This window comes from Triticum aestivum, chromosome 4D (genome assembly GCF_018294505.1).
Source record: "Triticum aestivum cultivar Chinese Spring chromosome 4D, IWGSC CS RefSeq v2.1, whole genome shotgun sequence".
In the NCBI taxonomy this organism is placed as follows: Eukaryota; Viridiplantae; Streptophyta; class Magnoliopsida; order Poales; family Poaceae; genus Triticum; species Triticum aestivum.
Window position 1 is genome coordinate 226,454,765 of NC_057805.1, and position 13,270 is coordinate 226,468,034.

The following is a 13,270-nucleotide window of genomic DNA, read 5'->3' on the forward strand; positions in this document are numbered from 1 at the left end:
TATCAGTGCAACGAGACCAAGACCCGCAGGACGGCAGGATGAAGGTCATCACGGAGCCCACGACGGCGTCACCAACAGAGCCTTTGGCAGGCGAAGACCACCTTTTGTCAGGATAGCTTGTACTAGTTGTCCCCCTTTAAATTGGCCGTTGTGGGATCCCTTCCCGCCTAATATTTGAGAAGAGGACCCGGGCCTCTATAAATAGGACTAGCCACCACCGTAGGAGGCAACTGATTTGGCCCCAACTGATCCAAGATCAGATCCATTCCATCCACACACGCACAAGCTCATCGAGCTCGAGAACACCTCTCCTCAGGAGGTAGTTCTTCCCTTGTACTTGTTCATCCCAGTCTACAAGGCAATCCACCGCACCACACTGGAGTAGGGTATTACACCACATCGGTGGCTCGAACCAGTATAAACTCTTGTGTCCCTTGCTCTTCGGGTTCGGCGAGCTAAGCTTTGAGATCGTGGTGAGAGCGTGAGCTAGGGGGAGAGAGATCTTCGTGCGCACCCCAGAGTTCGAACCTTAAGGGTTTTGCCGGAACCCGCAATCCAACATTTGGTGCGCCAGGTAGAGGTGCGCCGAAGCCTCTCTTCCATCAGCCGATCCGCCAACACCCCGCGGCGCCGATGTCCGGCGACCCGAGGACCAACGTCGACCAATGGGCAACTTGGCCCATCGGGGTGGCACCGTCCGCCCAAGAAGACCTCAACTCCGCACTCCAAGCGGCCCGCGCACCACCGAACACCGCGGGACGCGGGCGACGCGGGCCGGCGCCATCCACCCTTACACCGCGGCGCGCGCGGGCCGATGCAAGGGCCTCAAGCTACGCGGCAGCGACGGCGCCACACACCCGACGGGAACAAGCGAACATGAGAGCCGCGCTCATAGTGGCACGGGAGCTGCTGCGGTACCGGCTGGCGGAGAGCGGCCGCGATGCGTTGCTGGAGCGCGTCGCTGAGTTGTTGGACGCCGCAACCAGGGGTACGCCACCTTTCTGCTCCTTACCTACACCTCAAGTTGTGGCCAGATCACACGGTGGGCCTCGCCACGCCCGCGTGCTCCCAGGCGCACCAGGAGGATTCATCGGCGTCGACGCGGCCAGCGGTGCCGGCCACGCGGCCACACCTGTGCTTCCCCCAATGGGCGTGGTCACGAGCATTGCCCCCGCGGCCCCAGCCGGATGCCACCCTACTACCCCCAGGGCGGTGCGCTGGGCCCGGCGGCATGGAGCGCGGGGCGTCTCGGCGGGGGTTCCGGGGCGGCAGCTCCGGAGGCCTATGTGCCCCGCATGATGGGCCGGGAGTACACGCCGGAGGATGACCCCGGCTCGTTCCTCGAGCCGGGTTAGGAAGAGGAGATGCTGGAAGTTGAGGCCTTCCAGGAGCCACCCAGGAGCCTCGCCGACCTCGCCAACGACAACAACCGCAGGGTACCGCTAATCTCTCAGGAGCAGGCTTACGCTAACCATGGGTCGCAGGTTGATCAGGTCACAGCGGTGGACGACGACCCCAGCGCGGCAGCCTCACTTCCACCGGGGGAAGCGCACTAGGGGCTACGTGGGAGGGGCCTGGAGCAAGGCCCCTCTCCGCATCGCACAGAGTAAGGCGCCGCTTGGAAGTAGGTCCTCTGTCGGGGAGGCACCGGCGAGCCTTCCCCCCGGCAGAGGGCCCGTGGTCGCGGAGGGCGCCGCTAGCATCCCCTTTGCCCCTTGGCATCGTCCTGGTTTCCGGACGCCCCAACGGTGGTCGAGAGCGGCGCAAGGCGGGGCCCTCGTCTGGCGATATGAAGCAAGGCTCGCGCCTATGAAGGTCTCCGCCCATGACACTCACGTAATAATGAGTGGGGCTGTAAACGCCCCGGAGTCTCCGGAGAGCCGCCCTCGGGGCTCGGGGGCTCCCGCCCACGTCCTAGTAGAAGCACCATGCTCCGCGCTGGCCGTCAACACTATCCGACAATGACTATGCTCACGGCCTTTGAAAGCACTTAGCTCCGCGCTGGTGGAAAGACAAGAAGACTAGCTAGGTGTCGGACGCAGCCATTTGCTTTCGACCTCTTTTCTGTAGCTCAAATTTGCAGCCGTACTTTCATTGGCAATCGCGGGGGTGCCTTTCTCGTTCATGTTGATTTTGTGAGTTTCTGGATTCGTGCATTGTTTTGAGATTTGCGTCTGCTACCTCCCCCCTTCTGAGCACCTCGCGAGCGGGGGCTGGGCGTGGCATGCACGCACTACGCACGCACCCCGCCATGACTGGTGCTCGCTCCTCGCGAGGCCCTCTCGGGCGGACTAGCAGACCCCTCAGGAGGACAAAACCTCGCGAGCCTGCAAAGGACTCCCCTCGGAAGAAATGCACATCCGCAGCTGCCAAATCAGTTTGAAGCCCGACTGGACTAAGGTAAGTTACGGCAGCAAGCCCGCAAGGGGCTCGTGAGCTCACAAAAGCGTGTTTCAAGCCTAGCCTGAGAAGTAAAATAGTAGTCCGTTTACATGAGGGGCTCCCCCTCCCCAAAATTCTCTTACATCGTGAGGGGCCATGCCCAAGCTTTTGCATGCAGGTTCAAAATAAAGGAGTGCGGGCTCAGTCGGACATGTCGCTTGCCGCATCTTCCGAATCACTCTTAGACATGCTGCTGGCGCTATCTTCACCGTCATCAACCGCGCCGCCCTCATCCGCCACGACCACCACCGCGTCATCATCAGAAGCAAAGGCCCTGACCAGAGCATCCACATTGTCATCCACCCAGTGCGCTAGGTTGTCCCGGATGACCTCGGGCACCGGGGCGATGGCGGCGTCAAAGTCAAAGTCAGGATTGATGTTCTGGAGATGGCTGAAAACGCGGGAAAACGCGCGCCCGAGGAGGCCTCGGCTCTTCTCCTCGACAAGCTCACGAGCCCTCTCAGCCCGGTTCTCCAGGCGCGTCACGACATCAGTAAAGAAGCGGAGGTGGCTGGCATAGTCTTCTGCGTGGGGATGAGGGGCGTGCTCGTCGCAAATGGCGCCTAGCGCCTGATTGTCCCTCGTCCTGAGGTCCCGAAGCATGGGAGTATGCTTGCTTAGTAACGTCTGCCGGCGGAGTGCCTCTTCCCTGCTCTACTGCGTGAAGGACTCGGCATTGGCAACTCGCCGCTGGAGTGGGAGCAGCTCGGCACGAGCGGAGGCCAACTCGGCCTGCATGGAGATCAAGGCAGCTGTTGCGGCCTTCTCGCACTGCTCCGCCTCGGCCAACCTTCACCTGAGGGCAGCGGTCCTGCCCTCAGCCTCGGCTTCCAAGAGCTTCAGCTTCAGGTCGTACCTGCTGGCAAGATCAGCATGAGCCTCGACCACCCTGCGGTCAGCTTCTTCCTGGGTCCTGGCCTCGCGCGCGCTGGCAGCATCTTCCGCTTTGGCAACCTGACGCTCCGTCGTCTCCAACCGCTCAAGCTCGAGGCTGCACTCCGTGGCCTCCACCATCAGCGCTTCCTCGCGCCTCAAGATCTCCTCCTCATCATATGGTGCCCCCTTCATCGACGCCAAAACAGCTCTGCGCACCTCCACTTGGTGCTCCAGGGAGGCATTCAGGGCCAGGAGCTCATGCCTGCGCTTCTCGGCGACCTCGCGGCGGTGGTCCGCCTCCCTGGCCTCCTCCAAGGCCCGGGCGCTGGCCTCGCGCGAGGTTGCGAGGGATGCCTCGGCCTTCGTATTGGCATGCTCGCGCTGAAGGCGCCCGAGGTTGATGGCCACCTTCAGTCGATGCCATTCCTCCATCAGCCGGAGACCCTCAGCTTCAAGGCGGGCGTCGACATCCACAAGCTCTTCCCCAAGCCGGCTCAACACACCCATCGCCTCCTGGAAGAGCTCGTGACGGACGGCACCCCGCTCGCGTTCGAGCTCGAACGCAAGACCGAGCCCGTCCCCCATGCCGGGAGGTGTTGAAGAGGTTCAAGGTGGCTCGCCTCCTCCAGCAGGGGGCTGGGGGCCGGTGCCTTGCCAGACGCCCTTCGGGCCCCGTCGGGAGCTCAGGGGGGGAGCGGCTCGTTGCCTGAAGGAGAGGCCAGGGCTGAAGCCACCCAGCCGCGATCGACAACAAGAGGAGGAGCCCTTGGCACACCTTCCGCACCCCAGGCAAGGCCACGAAGGAGGGACGGCAAGAACACGGGTTCGAGGCACCAGGCTGGCGCGCTTGCCTCTTCGGCCGACCTCGCGCCAAGTGCGGCATGCTGGCTTGGGGCGCTCAAGGCCGGCAGGGGACTCGAGGTAGGAGGAGGTTGCTTCTCGGGAGATTTCGCCACCTCAGCAGAAGAGACCCTGAGGAGCCATAGTCAGGGGGGAAGCAGCACTCGAGAAATTGCAAAGATAAGGTACTCACTCGTCTATGGCGATATACTTCCTCTATTTCAATGGCCGAAAGGCATCACCGCTGCAGCTTGGAGATCCCTTTCTCTTCCAGAGCGCGCCGAAGTTCAGTCGGAGCCGACGCGACTGGAGTAACTCCTGAGGAGGCGACCTCAGGGGTGTTGGGCTGCGTGGAGACCTTGGCCTCAGCCTCGTGGCGACCCGCCGGGGCCTCGGGGGCTGCAGCCTCAGGAGTATTGGGCTGCGACGCCCTTCCGACTGTTTCCTGAGGACGGTTCTCCAGGGGCCCGTGGGACGACCCTTCAGGAGCCCTGAGTCGCGTCGATTCCTCAGTAGCCCAGCGGCCGACGGTGGTCGCCCCCTGCGCCCACTTCTGGGGAGATCACTGCACCGGCCGTAGGCAAGGGAACCACGAAGACAGGGCTCTCGCGAGGCCCTTCAAGACCAGCCAAACGTAGTCCCCACACATCGAAAGGGGGCATCTGCCTCGCGAACTCCACCTTGTTCGAGCAGCAGTACAAGAGACAACCCTCCTCCGGCATGTTGGCTGGCGACGGGTCGCCCGTCAGGATCTCGAGCACAGTTTGTTGCGCCTCAGGAGGAAGCCCGGACTCGTGAAGCCTCATGCGGTCCTTACTGCCGGACAAGGTCCACATTGGTCGAGAATGGCGCTGGAGCGGAGCAACGCGGCGCCGGACGAACTCCTTCACCACCATGGGCGCAGTCACACCAAGATCCTTCAGCCTCTTCAACCGGCGCCAGACATGGGCAAGGCGCGAATCAGCGAGCCTCTCGTGGCCCCAGCCAGAGCTGGGAACGGCGGGCGCCGACGGAAGCGAGAGCGGGGGCGGAGCACGCCGACGTCCACGAACACCCACCGCTTCCGGAGCCCGCTCACAGACGGCGGGAGCTCGAAGTTAATCCCTGAGCCGGTCGTCGTAGCCACGGCTTGGAAGCTCAAGCATCCCGAGCACTGCCGAGGGTCGATAAGGTGCAGCGAGAAGAAATGGCGAAGTAGGGCCACAGAAGGAGCAATGCCCACCATGGCCTCACAGACAAAGGCGAAGACAGCAAGAAGGACGATGGATTGGGGATCTAGGTGCAGCATGTGGATCTGGTAATGGGAGAGCACGGCGTTGAAGAAGGACGAGAAAGGGGGAATCAGGACGGCCCATAAGGTGTCAACAAAGATGTGGACCTCGGTGACTATCCTATCAACAGAGGCGCGGGATGCGGGCCAGGCCACCGTCTTCCCCCATTCGTTGAAGTCGGCGGCGAGCTCTAGGCGGACCTTGTCCATGGCTTCCTGGTTGAGCACCACCGACCGATCAACGGCTGGTTCAAGGGTCGGAGGTGGTTCGGCTGAGGACTGGGACTTCTTCCCTTTCTTCGTTCGGCTCGGCGCCATGGCAACGGAGGGGACAGAGCTCAGGTCAGATTGGAAGAGGAGGCTGTTGTTTCGGGAAGGCGGAAGAGCTGGGGGAGTGCATTGCCAGCGATGAAGGAGTAACTATGTAGGTCGCGGTGGCCGCCTAGCCAGGCGGATATCAAGGCCGGGACCCCCCCCCTCCTGCGCGTCCGGGCGGAGCGTGGAGTTGATGCCGGAGCCTGCAGTTGTGGCCACCGCCTGAAGTGACACGTACCCCAAGCGTTGCTTGCCGTCGACCAACTAGAGCGAGAAGAAGTGGCGGAGCAGGGCCACGGACGGAGCAATGCCCACGAAGGCCTCACACAAAAACGCGAAAGCGGAGAGGAGGACGATGGATCCGGGATGCAGATGTAGTGCGTGGATTTGATAGTGCGAGAGCACGGCGTTGAAGAAATTAGAGAACGGCGGCAACAGGCCGGCGAAAAGGGCGTAAAGATAAAGAAGGATCTCGGTGGCCTCCATGTCACATAAAGTCCGGGAGGCAGGCCAGATCTTCGTCGCCTTCCACTCGTTGGAAATTGGAATCGGCGGCGATTGCGTGTCGGACCTTATCCAGCCCCTCGTGGTTGATCACCATGGACCGGCCCAGCGCTGGTTCTGGCCCCGGCGAGGGTTCCATCGCTGCAGGGGTCTTGCCCTTCTTCTTCCTGGGAACCATGGCAGCAAGGTGGATTAAAGCTATCGTGGAATCTCGCAAAGAGGACACGAATTTGCGATGAGGGGAAGAAGCAGAGGGCAAGCGCGTAGCAGGGGAATGGTGGCTCGGATGCGAGAACCAGGCAGTTGTCAAGTCAGGCGGTTGCCGAGGCAGCATGGGGAAGCGGAGACGCCCACGTCCCGTCAAGCGCCACGGGTCAGCCTGGCCCGGAGGCGATTGGGGCCCGCGGCTCTTCGCCCTTGCTCCTTGGCTTCGCCTTGAATCCAAGCCCGAGCGCGCCTTGGGCTCAGGGGCTACTGCCGGCGTTCTGGGAACCAGGGTATCCAGATTTGCCTGCCTGCGGCCCATGGCGTGGCTCCTTCGACGGCCCGGTACGCCCATCTGCAAGACCGCAAGACAAGACCCTCGCGAGGTGGACGACACCAAGACCTCCAGAGGGAACAGCCTCCCCAGGCAGCCTCATGAGGAGCGGAGATTTCTATGCATGTACCCAGTCTCATGAGGCTACAATGACGCAAGCCATGACGACCAAGGCAGGCGGGCGCCAGCGGGCGTAGAGGAGGCAGTTTTTTCTTTGGTGCTAAGGAGGCAAGGAGAGGCATGGGTTCCCGAGGAATCTGGTAAAGGTTTCCATTCCGGTGCAACGAGACCAAGACCACCAGCACGGCAGGGCGGATGTCATCGCCGAGCCCACCGCTACGTCATGACCAGAAGCTTCGCAGAAGCTTCGCAGGTGAAGACCACCTTTCGTCAGGATAAGATGTACTACTTGTCCCCTTTCAAATTGGCCATTGTGGAAACCCTTCCTGCCTAAGTTTTGGGGGGAAGAGGACCGAGGCCACTATAAATACTAGTAGAATGCCCGTGTGTTGCTACGAGCTACAATGCATATGAATGAGTCAAACAAATAACTAAGGTCGTCTACGGTTGAAGCTTTATTTCTCCCTCGTAAATTTGAGTACTGTTCGACATTAAACGGGCACCCAATAGGCTACCAAAAATTCAACTGTCTGGGCACCCCAAATCCAAAACCTGTGGGGGAGAAATATGGTTATCGAAATATCCATCATGTTATGTTCAACAGCCATGTCCAACACAAAAGCACCACCCCATGACGCACTCTTCCATTTTTCTGCCGGGCCCTCTCCTTCATACTTGGTTTCTTGATGTAACATGACATTTCTTGTTTGAGCCCTCTTCTTTAAAACTGGATGACACCCACCTCACCTTCGCCATGGCGCCCTCTATTTCACATTGTACTTCCCCACAGACCGCCAAGGAGAAGTCCCTCGCCAACCGCCTTGCTTTCCGCCATGATTCACTCCCCACGTGTTTGTACTAATTTGACACCGCCATCAAGGGGGGAGGCGTGCGTAGCCCGTGACACCCCCGAGCCAAGAAGGTAGATCTGATGTCCACATTGTAACATACAGTTAATGTCATGCATTATGACGAAATAAAAATATGATGTCCGTTATTGGGCATGCAACTCATACGCCACCGTGACCATTATTAACTATGAAAGCAATCAATGTACTTGCCCTTCTATCCTAACCAAAAAAAATGTACTGACTTGATAAAAAATAACTGCTCGCTCATTCAATTTGTTATAAAACCATATCTAATGAAATGCAATTTGCCTCATTTTCTAAAGTAGAAAATTTATTCTGCTCATCGGGGACTCAAATTTTATTGGCAAATCTTCTATTTATAGATGTTCTTGTAAGAACAAACATCAATAGAAATCAGATGCTAGGTGCAACGGAATGATCAATTTTTTAGCGACTTTTATCCAATATTTCCTATAAAAAATATAGTGTAATCATCTGTTCCTAAGGAATTGCTTCAAAATAGAAATAGCTAGCATGAACTCATAATTACCAATGTTAGTATAGCACTCGGATGTGATTACTTTTTATGTAATCATCTGTTCATGAAGGAATTGCTTCCAAATAGAAATAGCTAGCCAAACCCTTAATACAATGGTTGTATCTACGTTCTACACAATCCTAGATACCATTTCTTTATCCTCCTCTATCTGCACAAAAAACAGATTAATGACAAATATTATTACAGAGCTCAAAGAACAATTATTATGATCCAAATTTAGAAAAAGAAAACTACTCCTAGCGTCCCAAAATAAGTGTAGCTGATCTAGTACAAAATTATAGTAAAACAGTGACGGTTGTTTTGGGACAGAGGGAGTATGTGGTAAAATATGTTTACTTTCTCAAGAAATAATTTAGGGTTCACAGGCTACTTAAGGTAATGGTATTGAGATTTCAATGGTCATCGCTATTCTTTGGACATGGTAGATTTTGAACAGAGCATATAATGAGAAGACAGATTTTGAATATATGGCATCACTATTCTTTGAACCTGGCGTTCATCGTGGTGCTTCGCTGAAGGTCGGTTATGGCCCACGCGTGGGTTGGATGTGGGGAATCAGTTGTTGCTGGATATAAAAAAAATGGGGCAAGATACCAACTCTCCTTTTGCCACACAGTATTCAATCAATAAATAAATAAATAAACTTAGCATGCATGCTAGTATGGATTCCTTCTATCATATACCTTAAGATTGAGCAGTTCAAAAGTTACTGTAAAAAAATAAACAAAATCCTAGCGTGGTAACTTCCACGGTGACGACAAATTGAAAAAATTGGGGGAGTTATACCAAAGCTTTATCAACTTTCCCTACACAAGCATATATTGCTAGAGGATTAATGGGCTGAAAATCGTGATAACTAAAAAAATGGAGAGGAAAGGAGAAGCAACAAACCTGTTTTGCAAGGTTGCAGGCTTGGTCAGGGGAGTTCGAGGTCTCATAGTAGAACCCAGAAAAGTTGAGCGCAAGCCCAAGCCTGATGGGATGAGTCAGAGCCAAATCTGCAAGGGCTGATGTCCTGCAAAAAATGCGCAAAACTCAGCCCGAAGGATCTACTCGTCATGTCTATATGTACACTTAAAAATTGCCTTGCCAGTAACCAGAGCATCAGCTTTGTACGCGTTCATGGTGCTCTCGGCAACTTCTTTCCTCTCCGCACCAATCTTAAGCTCTGCAAGGTACCTGCACAAATATTACAGGGAGAAATCAGAAGAAAAAAAATAGAACGGAATAAAGCAAGATGGATCAGAAAAATAAAATAGAACAAAATAAAGCAAGTTGTAGTAGCAATATAAAATTTATGCTATCAACACAGTGTAGAAGTTCTTGGCATAGGTTGTATGACGCCGATTATACTTTAAAAATGAGTAGGAGGAATTTATTGCCAAATAGATGAGACAACAATTGTCTTCCTCATAATGCCAGCAACACTATCATACAGTAAAATGAATTGAAATAGAAGTAAGGGGAAGCACATATCTCTCAGACAAATGCCTTGATTGTCCTCATGGTTTAATACAATGGATAACATCAGACTCGTCATCTATTTTCATCATCACAGAGAACTAAGAATGCATGCATATTTAACACGGGCCTTTAGTTGGTTGTGAAATTCTCCGGTTGACTGTTCATTGATTGAATGAGCTATCCATATTTAACATGTCATCTTATTGGCCTTCTCTTTCTGAAACTGAATGCATGCATGAGCAGGAAAAATAATTACATGTTCTGAGTCAACATTCAGAAACTAAACACTGAGTTAAGAGACTATGTATTTTGTATCCTTTGTGTTAGTTCGAATCAACAACGAAGAAATATGTTAGTTCGGATATGCAGTTATAGACGTTGTACTGTTGTGAGCACAAGAAGGGAAAGGACTGAGCAAGATGATACTTAGCAAAAGGAAACTAAAACTTGTACAGGTGAAGGTTCTTCTTCAATGAAGCTGCAACTTAGATGTGGGAAGGAAGAGTTACAGAGTTACTAAGATCCAGAGGCAACATCAGGAAGAGATGATAAAACATGTCTTGTGTAGGACATGGCAAATTAACAATGGATATAGATTTCACGGTTGAGATGCACCCATTGTGAATTTCCATGCGAAGGTATGTATCAGGCAACAATTAATTAGCAACATAGAGGAAACAAGTCTAAAAGGCACCCGTTTGATAGTGCAAATTAAGCCTAGAAATGTCTCATCAAATGAGTACACCTAGTCAAGGGAGACTAACCCCAGGAGATGATTGCATAACCTTGAAGATGTCAATATTCTTTAAATGCAAAGAACATCTTTCAAAATACTAATGTCCCTCGACAATAAATAAATAAAACAACAAGAATTGCAGAATGATTGGAAAATTACCTGAACAATCACATCATCAGGAAAATTCATGTGCACCATCTTCAACACATCCCTTCCAAGCGGGCAGGACACCTGAGCCGATGAACCTGAGAGATTTGAGGTCATACTTCCCGAAATACTCTGAAAAGCAATGAAAAATAAACATAGTTATCGAATTAAGATATATAAATGGATCAACCGGAGAAGCTTACCTTCACGAGGAAAGAGCCATAATCCAGCAAGTTTTAATTCGTCGCTTCCTGCAAATAATAATGGAATTAATGGGGTACTTGCATAAGACACTTTATGGACAATAAACAATAAGAGGATCCAGCTGTGTGTTCAGCTACATATCTTCAGTTCCTGCATACAATATATAAGGATTTGGAAAGGACTAGTAGGATAGCCAAATTTGAGGAAGAAATTCATTCTAAAATTAACAATCTAATTAGTCGTTTCAATAAACCTATGATTTGACCGAATCTAAAGGGTCGAAATAATCAATCTCACCTTTTGATTGAGCTCCACAATGATCTAATTTCTAAATCCATGTGATTTTATTTGCTCTATTTAATTGGTCTTCGCTACACCTTTATCCACTTTTCCTTGAAACTAAGCTACATGAATCCGGACATGCCTCAAATGCTTACCTTTCTAGATGATGGCCTTCTATGTGGACTACACAAACCAAAAGAAGCAAATAGTAGAATATGAAGATCTTGCAAGCTATCAGCCAACCAAAACATAACTCTGACAAAACTGAAAAGTAAAACAGCAGCACGTAAGGTTCAGAACAAGTTCACACAGGAACACAATAAACAGGACACTAATCTTTTTGCATTTTTCAACCATAACTGAATTAACAAATTGACCAAACAATTAGAACCAGATTCACTCAATAAAAGAAGGTAAACTGCAGGCACAATTAAAGTAAAAAAATGATCTGACACTCTAAGAACTAAAACAAAAGAAGAGAAGCAAAGGTTCAGAGAGAATAGCAGGATTACAGGATTGCAAAGCAAGGCTGGGACCGCCTTAGAAGACATAATTTATCTAGCACCTTGATAAGCTATCATGTCCAAGGCAAGATCATACTCAGGTGCACCCCATTCATGGCAGGCACACTCCAACACATCCTTGTGATTTTCAGCAATGAAATCCGATCGTGTCGCAGGTCCTTTGCTCCAACATCTTCCCCTCAACATGAATACCATCCATGTCCTTGCTTGCTACACTGATGTATTGCTCAGGCTCATTCATTTGATCTTCCAAAGCAGTTGCAGTAGCATCACGTGATGTACCCCATTTATCCATGATGACTTAACCTTCTACATAGCCATGTTCATCGACATATTTATCCATGATGACTTAACCTTCTACATAGCCATGTTCATCGACATCAATAGCATCTCCATCGATGATGATGATGTAGTGGTCACCACTGACAGCAAAATTCAAAATTCAAGGATAGACAAGCGGAGAGAGGAAGGGGAGATAGCCGGAGAAACAGGCACGGTGGTGGGGCGTGGTCGCAGCCGCCGGTCTTCGTCGCCTGACTTGGATGGGAGAGAGACGGGAGATGCGATTGTGAGATTTCCGCCACCTCCACGAGCTTCTCCTCCTGTGTCTTCGCGCTTGGAGGCCCAGCGGCCAGCGTTCTTCCCACTCTTGTAGCCCTCTTCATTGAGAGGGATGCGAAGCGGCGGCGCGATTGTATGGGGCCGCGGCACGGAGAAGCGAGACGACCACGACCGGTTGCAGTCGAGGTAGAGGCCTCCTGGTCGTCGCCGTTCACTGGCCTGTGGTGGATGCCGAAGAGGAGCACCGAGGAGGTAAAGAGTGGTTGCAGCCGACGGAGTGAGGAGAGTGAGGCGAGCTCCACCAACGACGGCGACGCGGGGAGGAGCACCACTGTGGTTGAAGGGGACACGTGACAGGGAATGACGTGGTCGTGACCACCGACGGTGATCTGCTGGACGAGACCAGGCACCCACCTCTGTCGAGCTGCTCTGCTCCGCCGACGTGGCGGCTCTACGGTGGCTCCCACGGCCGGATCTGGCCACAACGAACACCGGACCGGCAAGGCTTGGCCCTCTCTCCATCAGATCGGGTTGGGAAGGGAACTCCTTGCCTTGGACGAAGGGAGGAGGGAGGCCGAGACCCACCTAGGTAAGGCGTGTGTGGTCGTCCCGCTGTACATGGCTGCTAGGGGACGGGGTGATGGCGGGCGGCTAGGGATGGAGGTCGTGGTGTCCGGCTGATCCATAGGTGGTAGCGGCGGCGCAGGGAGGGAGGGCTGGGTGCGAGGGACGAGGTGTTCGGGGCTTGGCTGCTTACTTTCTTTCGCGTCGGAACCGGTGGGTGTTTTGGGTCGAGACGAAAAAAACCAGACAAAAAAAAGATGAAAGTGATGGGACGAAAAAAAGTCGTGGACGCAATCCTATCAACTCAGACAATAGGAATAGAGAGTAAAGATAAGTTAGCCACCATCATAAAAAAGTCGACTCATTCCTCATCCCTGAACCTCGCGAGGTTGTTCATCCTTTGTACTAGTTCATCGTAAGCCCCTCGTGAGGCCAATCCACCACAAAGCAAGAGTAGGGTTTTACACCGCAAG

At 53.1% G+C, this 13,270-nt stretch overlaps 1 long non-coding RNA gene and 1 other non-coding gene across 7 annotated transcripts; both read right to left on the reverse strand.

Moving 5' to 3' along the window:
• Positions 1–7,337: 7,337 nt before the first annotated feature.
• Positions 7,338–13,002, reverse strand: LOC123097352 (uncharacterized). 6 transcript variants are annotated; one of them, XR_006447104.1, is made up of 6 exons: positions 11,661–13,002; positions 10,866–11,412; positions 10,675–10,794; positions 9,207–9,494; positions 8,307–8,463; positions 7,338–7,833 (listed from the first exon to the last, which is right to left on the reverse strand). It is a non-coding gene; the product is annotated as an uncharacterized lncRNA (long non-coding RNA). The 6 variants fall into 6 exon arrangements; XR_006447100.1 differs by having other exon boundaries at positions 10,866–10,913; positions 11,304–13,002; XR_006447102.1 differs by having other exon boundaries at positions 10,675–10,760; positions 10,866–13,002.
• On the reverse strand, positions 9,790–9,876 carry LOC123100956 (small nucleolar RNA SNOR75). Its single transcript, XR_006448563.1, has one exon. It is a non-coding gene; the product is annotated as a small nucleolar RNA SNOR75 (small nucleolar RNA).
• Positions 13,003–13,270: the final 268 nt, after the last annotated feature.